The following is a 12,724-nucleotide window of genomic DNA, read 5'->3' as shown; positions in this document are numbered from 1 at the left end:
GGCGCTAGCTTTCCCTGAGCATTCAGGTTATTCAATGAAGTCAGCGATGATTTCAAATCTGCGGCTAGCCTTTGAACTGGATAATTAGGATGCGATGAGCTAACCGGACACGGCATTTCCATTAACCCATCGCAATCAGAATCGTCAGCGTCGTAGTCCACTGATTGAAACACCACTGGCTCATATTTCACTTTGAATCTCTTCCGCTTAACCATGTTTGTTTTGATTAAGCGGACTGGTTAGTAGTGACAGCTTTTATATGCTACAAAGAAAACAGGTGCGGGTTAAAAGTGTTGCCATGAAATTTGATTTTAAAAAAACATGTTGAAATAAAATTATGCTCTGCTACAACATTAAAACTCAACATAGATTTTTTCTAAGGACGCGAACCACCAAAACCATCGAATTCTTCATCGGGAAAAATGGTTTTGAAAAACTATTAAGGTCCTTCTTCTGGTCGAGAACTTTACCAAACGCAAAACATCATATCAAGCACTTTTTTACATTAAATTGATGGGTGTACGGCGACAGCCATTCGTGGATCGCACGAATCCCTGCCACCTCCCGTCAGAAAAAATCCTTAGATTTTTGTATTCTACGCGGTCGTCTCTTGGTTACCTTTCGCGGACTTTTAGTTGGGCGCCATTTGTTACTGATAGATGAGCAGCGGCTAGACCAGCCAAGGCAAGGTACTCTAATAGTACGGAACCTCAGGGCCGGCTGGCTACTGGGTAACCAAGGACTATACGGATAAAATACTACAAATCGGAAATTTCATGTTTCTATGTTTGCTTTTATTAATGTTTTTATGTGGCGTGTTGTCTGTGTGTATAAACAATGTTCTGTGTCTTGTGTGGCGTGTAAATTCTCACTAACCGTGGTTGTGCTGCTGGCGATTGCTGCGTCGCGACGTCGTGGCTCCGGAAATCCAGTTCCGGAAGTAGGAGGGCCGTTGATTTATTGGCGTATCAACGGGATGCCGAAACTGTCGGCGCCAGCGGGCGTTGCTGGACTCAGTTGTTGCAGGCGTCTTCCTTCATTGGCGTTTAATCGGCCTGCCCACGAGAGTGCCCCGTATCCGGACAGGCCGAGAAGGGAAGTCCTCCTTGAGAGTTAGGGATCCGCAGAACCCGAGGACGAAGATGCTGATCCTTTACGTTAAGGCGCGAGACCACAAGGGATCTGCGGGCCGAGCCGTGGGGAAGCCAACCGGCGTTTCCGGGCGAATTCCTTGGAACTTCACAACACTAAACGGGGACTAGACTCCACACACGGACGCCTGATTCAGAAGAGGCTCGAAAAACGGCAGCAAGCTTCCTTTTCGGCTTTTTCATTTCATTTTCCAAATATTCCTCCTTTCCTCCTCTGTTAGTTGACAGCAGCCAGCAGTAAAATGTAGCCTACTGTGGTGCTATCTTGGTGTCAGACTCAACAAGAAACATGAATTTTCTAGAGCTAAACATTCAAAACTACAAAAGAAGACAAAAATCAAACGATTTGTAACCAACCGGTTACAGAGATAAATAAAAATTAACAAATAAATAAATAAATAAATAAATAAAAGGGAACAAATTTTCATTTTCATTGTATTGAAATAAAAGTGTCGTGAATGAAGAAAAAAAATATAACTTGAAATGATATTGGCTTGTGATATGGCTCTGTTGGTAAGTCAGTTGCATACTGAACCGATGTCCGTTGACTACTTTTCAACACCTTTCAAGCTGGCTAATCTTATCTATCCGTCTATAATTTTCATTACTTTCATTTGATTCCTATTAGAAGGCTCATTTCACCGAAATTTCATTAATCATCCAATTATTTTTGTTTTGTTTTCTGAAACATCATCCTTTTGGAAGAATATAAATCGAAGTTTTGAATGAGAAAAAAACTAAGTTTCTTGCATTTGCCCTTTCCAGGGCTCAACATTCCAATGGACGGCGAAAGAATATTCAGAGCTTGAAATTTGAAACTACGACTTCGTTTGAAAATTTAAAAGAGATTCGCTAATTTTTGTTATTATAACCTTTTTCCAAACGATCATGATTTTTTTTAATCTGTGAAAAAAATCGAAAATACGATTCGCAGTAGCAACTTTAAAGAATATTTTCAAGCGCAATGTATTCTTAATCAGTATTTGCTGTGTTTTTTCAGTATTTATAATAAAACTTGAAACTCCATGTTTTAATTGTCCATTTTTTTGCTATTGTTATTATTTCTAACAAAATTTGAAATTCGAAACCCCCCATCCATGGACGTGTCCTTCGCATGGGTCTGGTGTGCAGCACATATTTAAGTCCCATTTGAAACTGCACACAACCTTACCACCCAACCCCCCCCCCCCCAAAATCCCCCCACTCGCACTCTCCAAATGAACGTCTTTTGCCATATATTTACGTTATTGACTAATTTTTGAAAATTTGGAAAATCACCCCCCCCCAAGAGCCAGCTCTAGGACCGCCCCTGGATTGGGGATCCTACTACATGTTGATCATAAAATTAGTTTTATCAAATGAAAAGCCTAGTCCACACTTGGCAATATGAACTGCGATTTTTGTTATTCGATAAACTTTGTTGTCTGTTGTTGTTGTTGTTGTTGTTGGAAACCTGATGTCGTGATTTTACGATTCTTACGAATCTCATTCAGAGATTCACTCAAACACGTCTGTCGCTCACAAGAGTAGATCAATGACTGACTTGGTTTTGTTTGTTTTGCCTAATGTTGCCAATATAATAAACGTTGCCGTAGAAATTAATTTAATTTTAATCTTCTATTTTATCTTTATCTTCAGTGATTCCGAATACAAATATTATATTTATTAAATTTGATTTATCTTCTGCATATCTTTCATCTCATCTCTTCATTCCTTCTCATCTCTATTTTAGGAACATTTTTTACCGACTTATGTTTTTCTCTAAAACATAATTATGTTTTTCAAATATCCTTCATCTCAATTCTACATTCCAATCTTACCAAAGGCTTTCCCAATCCAAAAGTATTCTTAGCAACAATCTTTCGAAAGGGAAGCCAAATCAAAGCATTCAATCAGCAGCACCAGCCTTAAAAATTTGCGCTTCCCAAGTCAATCCAGCCTTTACAATCTGCGCTTTCTAAGCCAATCCGGCATGTTTCCACCGGGAAGCCTAATCACAAACAACAAACAATCAGCAGCAGCAGCCTTAGAATCTGCGCATCCTAAGCCAATCCGTCTTTATCCACTGGAAGACTAAATCAAAACAAACAAGCAACAGCCTTAAAATTCTGCGCTTCGTAAGCCAATCCGATTTTTTATCCACCGGAAGGCAAAATCACAACAAATGATCAAGCCTTCAAAATCTACGCTTCCTAAGTCAATACGCTTTTCGTCACTGGAAGGCCAAATCAAAACAAACAATCCACAGCAGCGGCCTTAAAAATCAGCGCTTCGTAGGTCAATCTGTCTTTTTCCACAGGAAGTCCAAATCAAAACAAATCATCTGCAACAGCAGCCTTAACAATGTGCACTTCCTAAACCAATTCGTCTTTTCCACTGGAAGGCCAAATCAAAACAAACAATCAGCAGCAGCCATAAAAATCTGCGCTTCTTAAGAAAATCCGATTTTTTATCTACCGGAAGGCAAAATCACAACCCACAATCAGCAGCAGCCTTAAAAATCTGCGCTTCCTAAGTCAATATGTCTTTCTGCACCGGAAGGCCAAATTAAAACAAACAATCCACAGCAGCGGCATAACAATCTGCGCTTCGTAAGTCAATTCGTCTTTTTCCATAGGAAGTCCATATCAACACAAACAATCCACAATAGCAGCCTTAACAATATGAGCTTCATAAGCCAATCTTTTTTTTCCACTGGAAGGCCAAATCAAAACAAGCAATCAGCAGCAGCAGCCTTAAAAATCTGCGCTTTGTAAGCCAATTCTTTTTTTTTCATCGGGAGCAAAAAAACAATACAAACAATCCACAGCAGCAGCCTTAAAAATCTGCGCCTCCTAAGCCAATCCGTGTTTTCCATTGGGAAAACAAACAATCCAAAAACAGCAGCCTTAACAATCTGCGCTTCCTAAGTCAATTAGTCTTTTTCTACTGGAAGGCCAAATCAAAACAAACAATCAGCAGCAGCAGCCTTAAAAATCTGTGCTTTGTAAGCCAATCCGCGTTTTTCCGAATCAAAACAAACAATTTTCCAAATCAAAACAATCAGTCCACAGCTGTAGCCTTTAAAATCTATGCTTCCTAAGCCAATCCGCGTTTTCCATCGGGAGGCCCAATCAAAACAAACAATCCACAGCAGAAGCCAAATCTGCGCTACCTAAGCAGAAGTCTTAAAAATTTGCGATTTCTAAGCCAATACGTCTTTTTCCACCGTTAGGCCAAATCAAAACGATCAGTCGCAGCAGCCTTCAAAATCTGTGCTTCCCAAGCCACCGGAAGGCCAAATCAAATCAATCAATCAGCAGCAGCAGCCTTAAAAATCTGTGCTTCTTAAGCCAATACGTCTTTCTCCACCGGAAGGCCATAACATAACAAACAATCAGCTGCAGCAGCCTTAAAAATCTGCGCTTCCAGTTCCGTCTTCATCCACCGGAAGGCCAAATCATATCAATCAATCAGTAACAGCCTTAAAAATCTGCGCTTCCTAAGTCAATTACAATAAACAATCAGCAGCAGCTTTAAAAATCTATGCTTCCTAAGCCAATCCACCTTTTTCCAGCAGAAGGCCAGATCATAACAAACCATCAGCAGCTGCAGCCTTAACGGTCTACGCTTCCAATTCCGTCTTATCCACCGTAAAGCCAAATGATACCAACCAATAAGTAGCCGCTTTTAAAATCTGCGCTCTCACGAATCTCTATTCAGAGATTCACTCAGACACGTCTGTCATTCTCAAGAATAGATCAATGACTGACTTTTTTTTAGTTTGTTTTGTCTTGTGTTGCCGAAATAACAAACGTTGCCATAGAAATTGGTTTTATTTCATATCTAGAGTTTGTTTTGATTAGGTCGTATGAACCAAGATAAACAAAATAGAGTTATTTGCGGCAAACGATTGATAAACATGTATTCTATCTTTGGTAAAAAATTGGTTTCAATTTATCATTAAAAAACTTTTAAACAATGATTTGAATTTAGGACGTATATTGACTTTAGCATTTTTGAGTGCAATTTGGTTTTTGCGTCATTTTGCGTTGCCGTGTATTTGCCGTGATGCAAAAGGTCGCTTAAAACAATTCGGCAGGTTGGTTTTTACGACGTTTTGTTTCGTCACGGACAAGTTCTTTACCAAGTGATGAAAAATCGAGTAAATATGAAAGAAAACTGTGTCCAGGAGTGGTTTTAATTGTCCTAAAAGAAAAAAAATGGCTCCAAAGTTGAGTTAGGTGAGTACCATAAGCTTCACTTTTCACTGTATGAATAGTCGGTATTATTTTCTTCATTACAGAGACAAACAAAATTATCAAAAAAGATGGATGCTTTTTCACACTTCTCGAGCGGCCAGTAGCGCTAATGGTAGTGGTCGGAAATATCCCGGTGGACTTCCAAGGGCCAGTCCCACAGAGCGATACTTACAAATGCCATCGATCAATGATTTCCGTATATGTACATAACTGGATGGGATTATCGTTCAAAACCTTTCTTCAATCAATCTTCAATGATTAGTGAAGATTTTGGCCAATCAAATCAGTTTTTGCTACCAAAATTATCGATTGATCAAAAGGACCTTTGCGCCAAAAGAGAAATGCAATTTGTCGTAAGTACATCTTTATTGATAAGAAGAGAATAAATTCAAATTTCAAGTACATCATCAGGTTCTTCGTTCAGTTTGATATTAAATTTAGCATTTGCAGTCGAATTCGACCAGCAATTACAAAATAAGAATTAAAAAGCTATTTCAGAACTTCAACATCGGTTTTCTCAAAACATGCCAATTGGTTCTTACGACCTAATCAAAACAAACTCTAGATAAATCTTCAGTGATTCCGGATAAATACAAATATCATTTTTATTAAATTTGATTCATCTTCAGCGATCTCATCTCATCTCTGCACCTGAGACAGTTTTAGTGTCCCCCGAATAAAATGGGGGATGCTGAGACCGTCTCAAAACGAGCTGTCTTCTTGAGTGGACTGATCATGCTGACATTTGAGCGATGGGGCGCCAATTGTTGATTATTCAGGAAACGTTTAAATCCTTCTGATAAAATATTGGTATTGTCAATGCAGTAGAAATCAGTTAATTGACAACTTTGTCAACCAGCGACGATAAAAATGTCATATCTATTTAGCAAACACCTTAGATTCCGACACTCTAAAGATGTTTGATAGATGTCTGGTCACTCAAGCTTCAAGCGAAATAAATTCTAACTAATGAAATGTGTCTCATTATTAAAATTTTCGATGCCTGCAAAACTCGATTTTGATTGCATTTTAACTCGAATTCAATCTTCGGTAACTAAATAAATTTCTCGAAGGGAAAGCGGACAGGTTTCTTGTCAAGCAGGAGACCTCCGAGGCCTATCCCACTCGAATTACAACCGCAAATCACCGGTATCGAACGGCTCACCGTTCGAGTTTCAATTACGGTTAGAATTTAATTTCAGCTCCCGAGCCGGGAAGCACTTCTGATTCAATTCACAGCAGCCGATGCTGCAATTTGCGGATGCAGAGAGCACTATGCTCATTTCCAATCAGACGCTTGGATTAGTAAAATATTGTGTTTTTTTTACTGTCTTCGATGCATTACGCATTTGATTGGATAGAGAGCGCTTTACAACGTCTTCTTCACTACTTTAATATTGAATTTTATCGTAAATTCAAAATTACTGTGTAGAAATGGGATGGTTTCCTGAAATTTTGCACAGCGTACTCTTAAGCGATGCTTTGAATATTATATCTATATAACTAGTCTGGACAATTTCTCTAACACTTTCGTTTGTATTTTGAGAAAACTTTCATAATCGAGCTAAGAAGTTGTTTCAGAAAATCAATTCATGTTCTTTGAAAACTTTACGAAGCTTTCTTTAGGAGGATTCCTTATGTAAATTGATACATCTGGAATAAAGGATGCCCCGCTTAAAATTCCCACACAGTCAAATTTCTCCGATTCTTCATGCTTTGGGTAAAATAAGTTGAATTGTTTTTTTTTGACATGAGGTTGCCAGATTTTTTTGAGCTCGTATCCAGGCCGGACAAACCGGGTAATTTTGAAGTAAAAACCTGGTGAAATCCGGGCATTCGATTTCAAATTGACGGCTATAAATCCGGGCAATATCCGGGCAAATTTTGTCAGAACTCAGAAATTCCTCAATAAAAATAAAAAAAATAAATAAAAATTTTTTTTCCATCATAACACGTGGATAGATTTTGAATAGTATTTTAGGATTTCATGATTATTTTTATATAACTTGCTCAAAAAATTTTGTTTTGGAGGTGTTTGTTGTTTTTTTTTGTTTAATTTGCCAAATAAAGTAAATAAATCCAGGCAAAATCCGAACAATTTTCAATGAAATCCGGCAACCGTGCCGGGCCGGACTGTTCTAAAATTTAGTATAAAATATCCGGGCAAACCCGGATAAAACCGGGCAGTCTGGCAACCTTAACGATGTAAGTGCATTTCATTAGTTTGAATCAGTTTAATAGCATTCTCGTTTATGGTCAGTTTTGCACCAGGCCACCACCAGTGTTGCACTGACAGCTGTGATCGTGTTCGTTTATCCGTTCTGTTTTGTACCAGTAGTGCGCCAGACTGGTGGCGCCATCTAATAACAAGCAGCTATCATTTAACTAAAATCGTTTAAGATTTTAGAAGTTATGTTATTACAGCGCTCCCCAATCAATCTCGCTTAAATTAACGCATCAATTCGCCGTGTTGCCAAGAATTCAATTCATCAAATAGAACCCAAACAAACTCTTCCGAAGCCATTAATTGTGGTGCACAGTATAATCAGTCCACTTCTGGAAAAAAATCCGCATCATAAATTTTTTCACCGGAGATCAGTAACGCCAGCTTGGGCCCTCTTCCCGGCATCAACAGGGCAGTTCCCTGTCATATTGTTGGTTCCGTTACCGGACCGAAACCGCCATTTATTCCGGACGAGGACGAGGACGACGTTCCGGAATGAATGAGTGGTCCACCTTAATGTGCTACCCCAAAATTGCCCAGATCCGAAATATGTATCTGTAAACACCTGTGCGGGGGCGTGCTTTTGCCTTCTGCCCATGGACTATTTTGGGACGTTTACCGGGAGGGAAACATTCAACCTGACCCCATCCGTTCTAGTGGTTGTAGTTGTTGTTGCGAGTTTTTCCGGGGAAAATTCCGGCTGCAGGGAAACGATTTGTGGCGCGGTAACGTGCCGGTGGCTTTGATTTACTGGCTGCTGCTCATGGGCTTGCTCATTCACCCGCACTCGTTACAGCCATTTTCTTCGGAACGAAATCACAGTGTGTGGAAGCTTGGGATTTTCTTTCGACTTTGAATGATTTCGAGAAGCGCTCAGTTGAAAAATTTCATTTACTTGAAATTTTGCTAGTTTATGGGTGTTACAGTGAACAGACATTGTCGTAAACACAGTGTTGAGCATGAAGAACTTCCATAATTGGAATCATGGTACTGACATTACAGGGGCAGGTGAGGTTAAGATTTACCATTTTTATTTGAAACCTCTTGTTTTTGTATGACAAATGGGGATTTTTTTTTATTATCTGACAATTTGCGCCGGGGGTCTTCAGATTTTCCCCAAAATTGAAAATTTGGTTCATTTTTGCAACTTAAAAACACATGTATTTTTTTAGATTTCTAACATTTTTATTTTTTGAGTTAGCTTCAGTTATTTTTTTTTGTAAATAAAAAATAACCATTTTTCAAAGCCGTTAATTTCCGTTGAAAAATAACAGAGTTATGTAAACTCTGTTATTTTTCAACGGAAATTATAAAATAGCACATCAAAATGCATTGAAATTTTATCAGCTTTTCAAATAAAATATTTGAAAAAATTAAATAATTACTTTCAACATGAAAAGTTGTAAATAAACTTTAAATGGCGTCTAAAAGTACCGTCTGCACCACCGAATATTTTGCAAAAAATACCATTGTATAGCTTGATTCATGATGCATCTTTCATCTGAAGACACCAGCATCAACACCTTGAAGAGTTATGAAAGAAATAATGACAATAAATCTCTTTTTTTGCATCGAAAACAAACAATGGTCGAACAACTGCACTCACATATGGAGATAGCGCGCACTGCTAACAACATGGAAACAAAAGAACTTACTATAGCAGGTAAAAAACACTACTATTTCGTGCTTTGTAGAGTGTTTGCAGCAAAACTGACTTCAAATTTTAACCAAAATTCTTAGTATCGTATTGTTAATGTCTGTATATCACCGTTCATAATTGTATAGAAATTGGAGGCACGTGCACTGTCACTTCGACTTTGAACATCCATAACATTTAACTCTGATGATATTTTTTGATCAAATTTTCTGTGTTAGATAGATTAACTATCACACTATTATATCACAAAATTTGAGCTTTCTGGAGTTTGTGTTTCCTGAGATACAGTCATTCTAAGAAAATCGGACTTTTTGGACTTTTCTCATTCAAACTGTAATATCTCAGAAGCTGCGCTACATTTTTTGTTGAAATTTTGCAGAGTGATTGTTGAAATGTAAAGCTATCATGTCTGAAGTTTTTGAAATGTTTTATCGATGGGATCAAAAGCTACGCGAGGTACAATTTTTCAGGCATAATCCTAAAAATTCGATTTCTATAGAATTTTGGACGATTCATGGGAACATAATCGTTTCCATCCACAAATCAGGCAAAAAATGCCTGGCAAAAGCAATGATGAGATGAAAAAATGAAATTAAAGGTCTATTTGTGTTTTGAAATCAGAATTTCGCAATATTGTTTTGATTTTTGGTTGAAATAGATTTACTGGTTGTTAAACATAAATTATGAGTTCGTCCAAAATTCTATAGAAATCGAATTTTTAGGTTTATGCCTGAAAAATTGTACCTCGCGTAGCTTTTGATCCCATCGATAAAACATTTCAAAAACTTCAGACATGATAGCGTTACATTTCAACAATCACTCTGCAAAATTTCAACAAAAAATGTAGCGCAGTTTCTGAGATATTACAGTTTGAATGAGAAAAGTCCAAAAAGTCCGATTTTCGTAGAATGGCCACACAAACTCCAGAAAGCTCAAATTTCGTGATATAATAGTGTAATAGTTGATCTATCTAACGCAGAAAATTTGATCAAAAAATATCATCAGAGTCAAAAGTTATGGAAGTTCAAAGTCGAAGTGACAGTGCGCGTGCTTCCAATTTCTATACAATTATGAACGGTACAACTAATAATGGGAATGTTGCTTTTACAACCTGGTCATATACTATATAACAGGGGTAAGCAACCTTTTGAACCAACGGGCCAATTTAAATTTGAAATCTTGTCGGCGGGCCGCACTTAAAATAATATTTTTTTTTTCAATGATAAGCAGAGCTTCACGTCGTTTTTTATAATTACAAATTTTTGGCAAAACGAATATAAAAAAGAGAGATAGAACAAATTCACGTGTTTAGGAGATCTAAGTAGGCATCGTTTGCTTGAAGGTGTGTTTGACAGCCGCTCCCGAAAATTTTCAAAATCTTTATGGAATTTAGGAGGAAAAAATCAAAATCTCAGTTTGAAGAAACAAGAATTTCAGTGAAAGTTATATAAAATTAAAAACTGTGAAAATCCGGAAGGTCGATTGTGATAAACAGAATGTCTGCAAAAAAAAAAAAACATACAAATCCTGTTGGCTGCTGAAAGACAGCGTTGGTTACCTGTGGTACTAACTTCAACCTCCGGAAGTTTCGGGTGAGATCAATCCATTTTTGTTTTTCATTATGATTTCATCTTTAAAAACTGAACATTATCAAATCCAACATAACCATATGAAGCGTTTGGCAGGGAGCTCCATGCTTTATTCCTCCCTTGTTTCTGTATCTTTTGCGTTTTACATCTCATGATTGGCCTGGCCGTAGTAGTGTCTGCAATGCATGTTCTATGTATCAGATACTATATTGAAAAGAAAAATGAAGAATGCAAATTTTTCATTTTCCAGGATGCATACAAGTATTGGCCATGTTGGTGTCAGAAGAAGAAGAAGAAGAAGAAGAAGAAGAAGAAGAAGAAGAAGAAGAAGAAGAAGATAGATCAAATTCACGTGTTTAGAAACAGAAGTTGAACACGACTTTATAAATACCCGATATTGAAAAAGTACACCGCCAAATCTTTGTCATGTTTAAATTCTTAAGAAATTTTAATTGAACTTCTTGGCGAACTTCATTCGTTCTTACAACATTCTTGTTAAAACCGATGGTACTGTTCGTCATCAATTCTATTTGAAAATCTTCTGGAGGTTACCACAGTTATAACTAAGAGTGTGAAAAATATATATCCAAAGAAATCACCGTCTTCTTAGCGTTGGACGTTGAATAGCTTATTGACTTTCTCTGATTATTTTTCCACAATTAAAACTTGTCTTCAAAGCCTAGAGTTTTTTCCTACATACGGTAAAAATTTCGTTTTTTTAAGTTGAAGATCATTGCATTGAGAGGTTGAACACGGTTGTCGAAATCACAAAAAGATACACAATTTTTCACACATTTAGGCAACTATCTTCAAAAATATCATACAACATTATTTTTGCTTGAAACAAAAATAATGATTCCACTAACGAACTTCGAAATTCCTTTTCGGCTGCTCTTTCGACTTACTTGAATGGATTTCGCTTTCCAAAGTGGTAGAAGTTAAAAAATTAAGAAAAATGAATCCTGAATAAAAATAACTCTGTCCAATCTCGTACATATTGGTCACCTTAAATTCAAATAATTTTGAAAGTTCTTCAGAACCCTCGACATTTTAACATAGTTTGATTGTAAAGTGTTGCCATTTTATCATAATTTGTGAAATAATATGAAGAATAATATGGAGAATCAGGACGCCAAAAACTGTAGTGTTCAGCATAAATAAAATGAAATGCCTCTATCTATTTTGAACGTCGACAAGATAAGTGTTTTTTACCATCCGAAATGATTTGCCCAAACAAACTCCAATATAACGTTATGCCAATAAACAATATTGCATTTATGACTTGAACAGAACACAATAAATGCTTAAAATGCCAGAAAAAAGTTAACAATCTGAATAATTGTGGGGCGAATGCAGACAAGTGTATTTTTGATCAAGTCGTATAAATTTTCTAAAAATCCATTGTAGACAAATGTTAAGGCAAAAGTTTTTAAAAACAGCTGCGCGGGCCACATGTGGCCCGCGGGCCGCTGGTTACTCATCCCTGCTGTATAACTTATTAACTTTTCGATCAAAAATCATTGTGAAGCATAATCAATGCCAATAGTAGAAGATTCAGTCCCTGTGTTTGGGATCACAAAAATCCTTTCCCATAGATCAAAAAAGCATGAGAAAGTGGCACAAATGTTGTAGAAATAATCGAAGAGCTCAGTATGGCCAGCCCAGGCCATGATGAAAATATGATACTTTTACCGTATTCGTTTTCTCCATTCGCCCAGTTTTGAGGTTTACCATACTAGAAAAAACATAATTCGTCGTCAGTGTTTTGCTACCTCGATCGCTCACAAACGAATCTTCTATGTTCCACCGTCCATTTTAAATCAAATCTGGAGAATTGCGGATGCAAAACTGAGCGCAAAAAC

General features: G+C 37.3%; 1 protein-coding gene across 1 annotated transcript in view; it reads right to left on the bottom strand.

Moving 5' to 3' along the window:
• LOC129739410 (uncharacterized) overlaps positions 1–12,724 on the bottom strand; it is a 363,355-nt gene that overhangs the window by 143,994 nt on the left and 206,637 nt on the right. The window lies entirely within an intron of this gene.

Source organism: Uranotaenia lowii, chromosome 1, assembly GCF_029784155.1.
Source record: "Uranotaenia lowii strain MFRU-FL chromosome 1, ASM2978415v1, whole genome shotgun sequence".
Lineage (NCBI taxonomy): Eukaryota > Metazoa > Arthropoda > Insecta > Diptera > Culicidae > Uranotaenia > Uranotaenia lowii.
The sequence above is the reverse complement of the archived record's forward strand: the minus strand, read 5'-3'. Positions and strand labels throughout refer to the sequence as shown.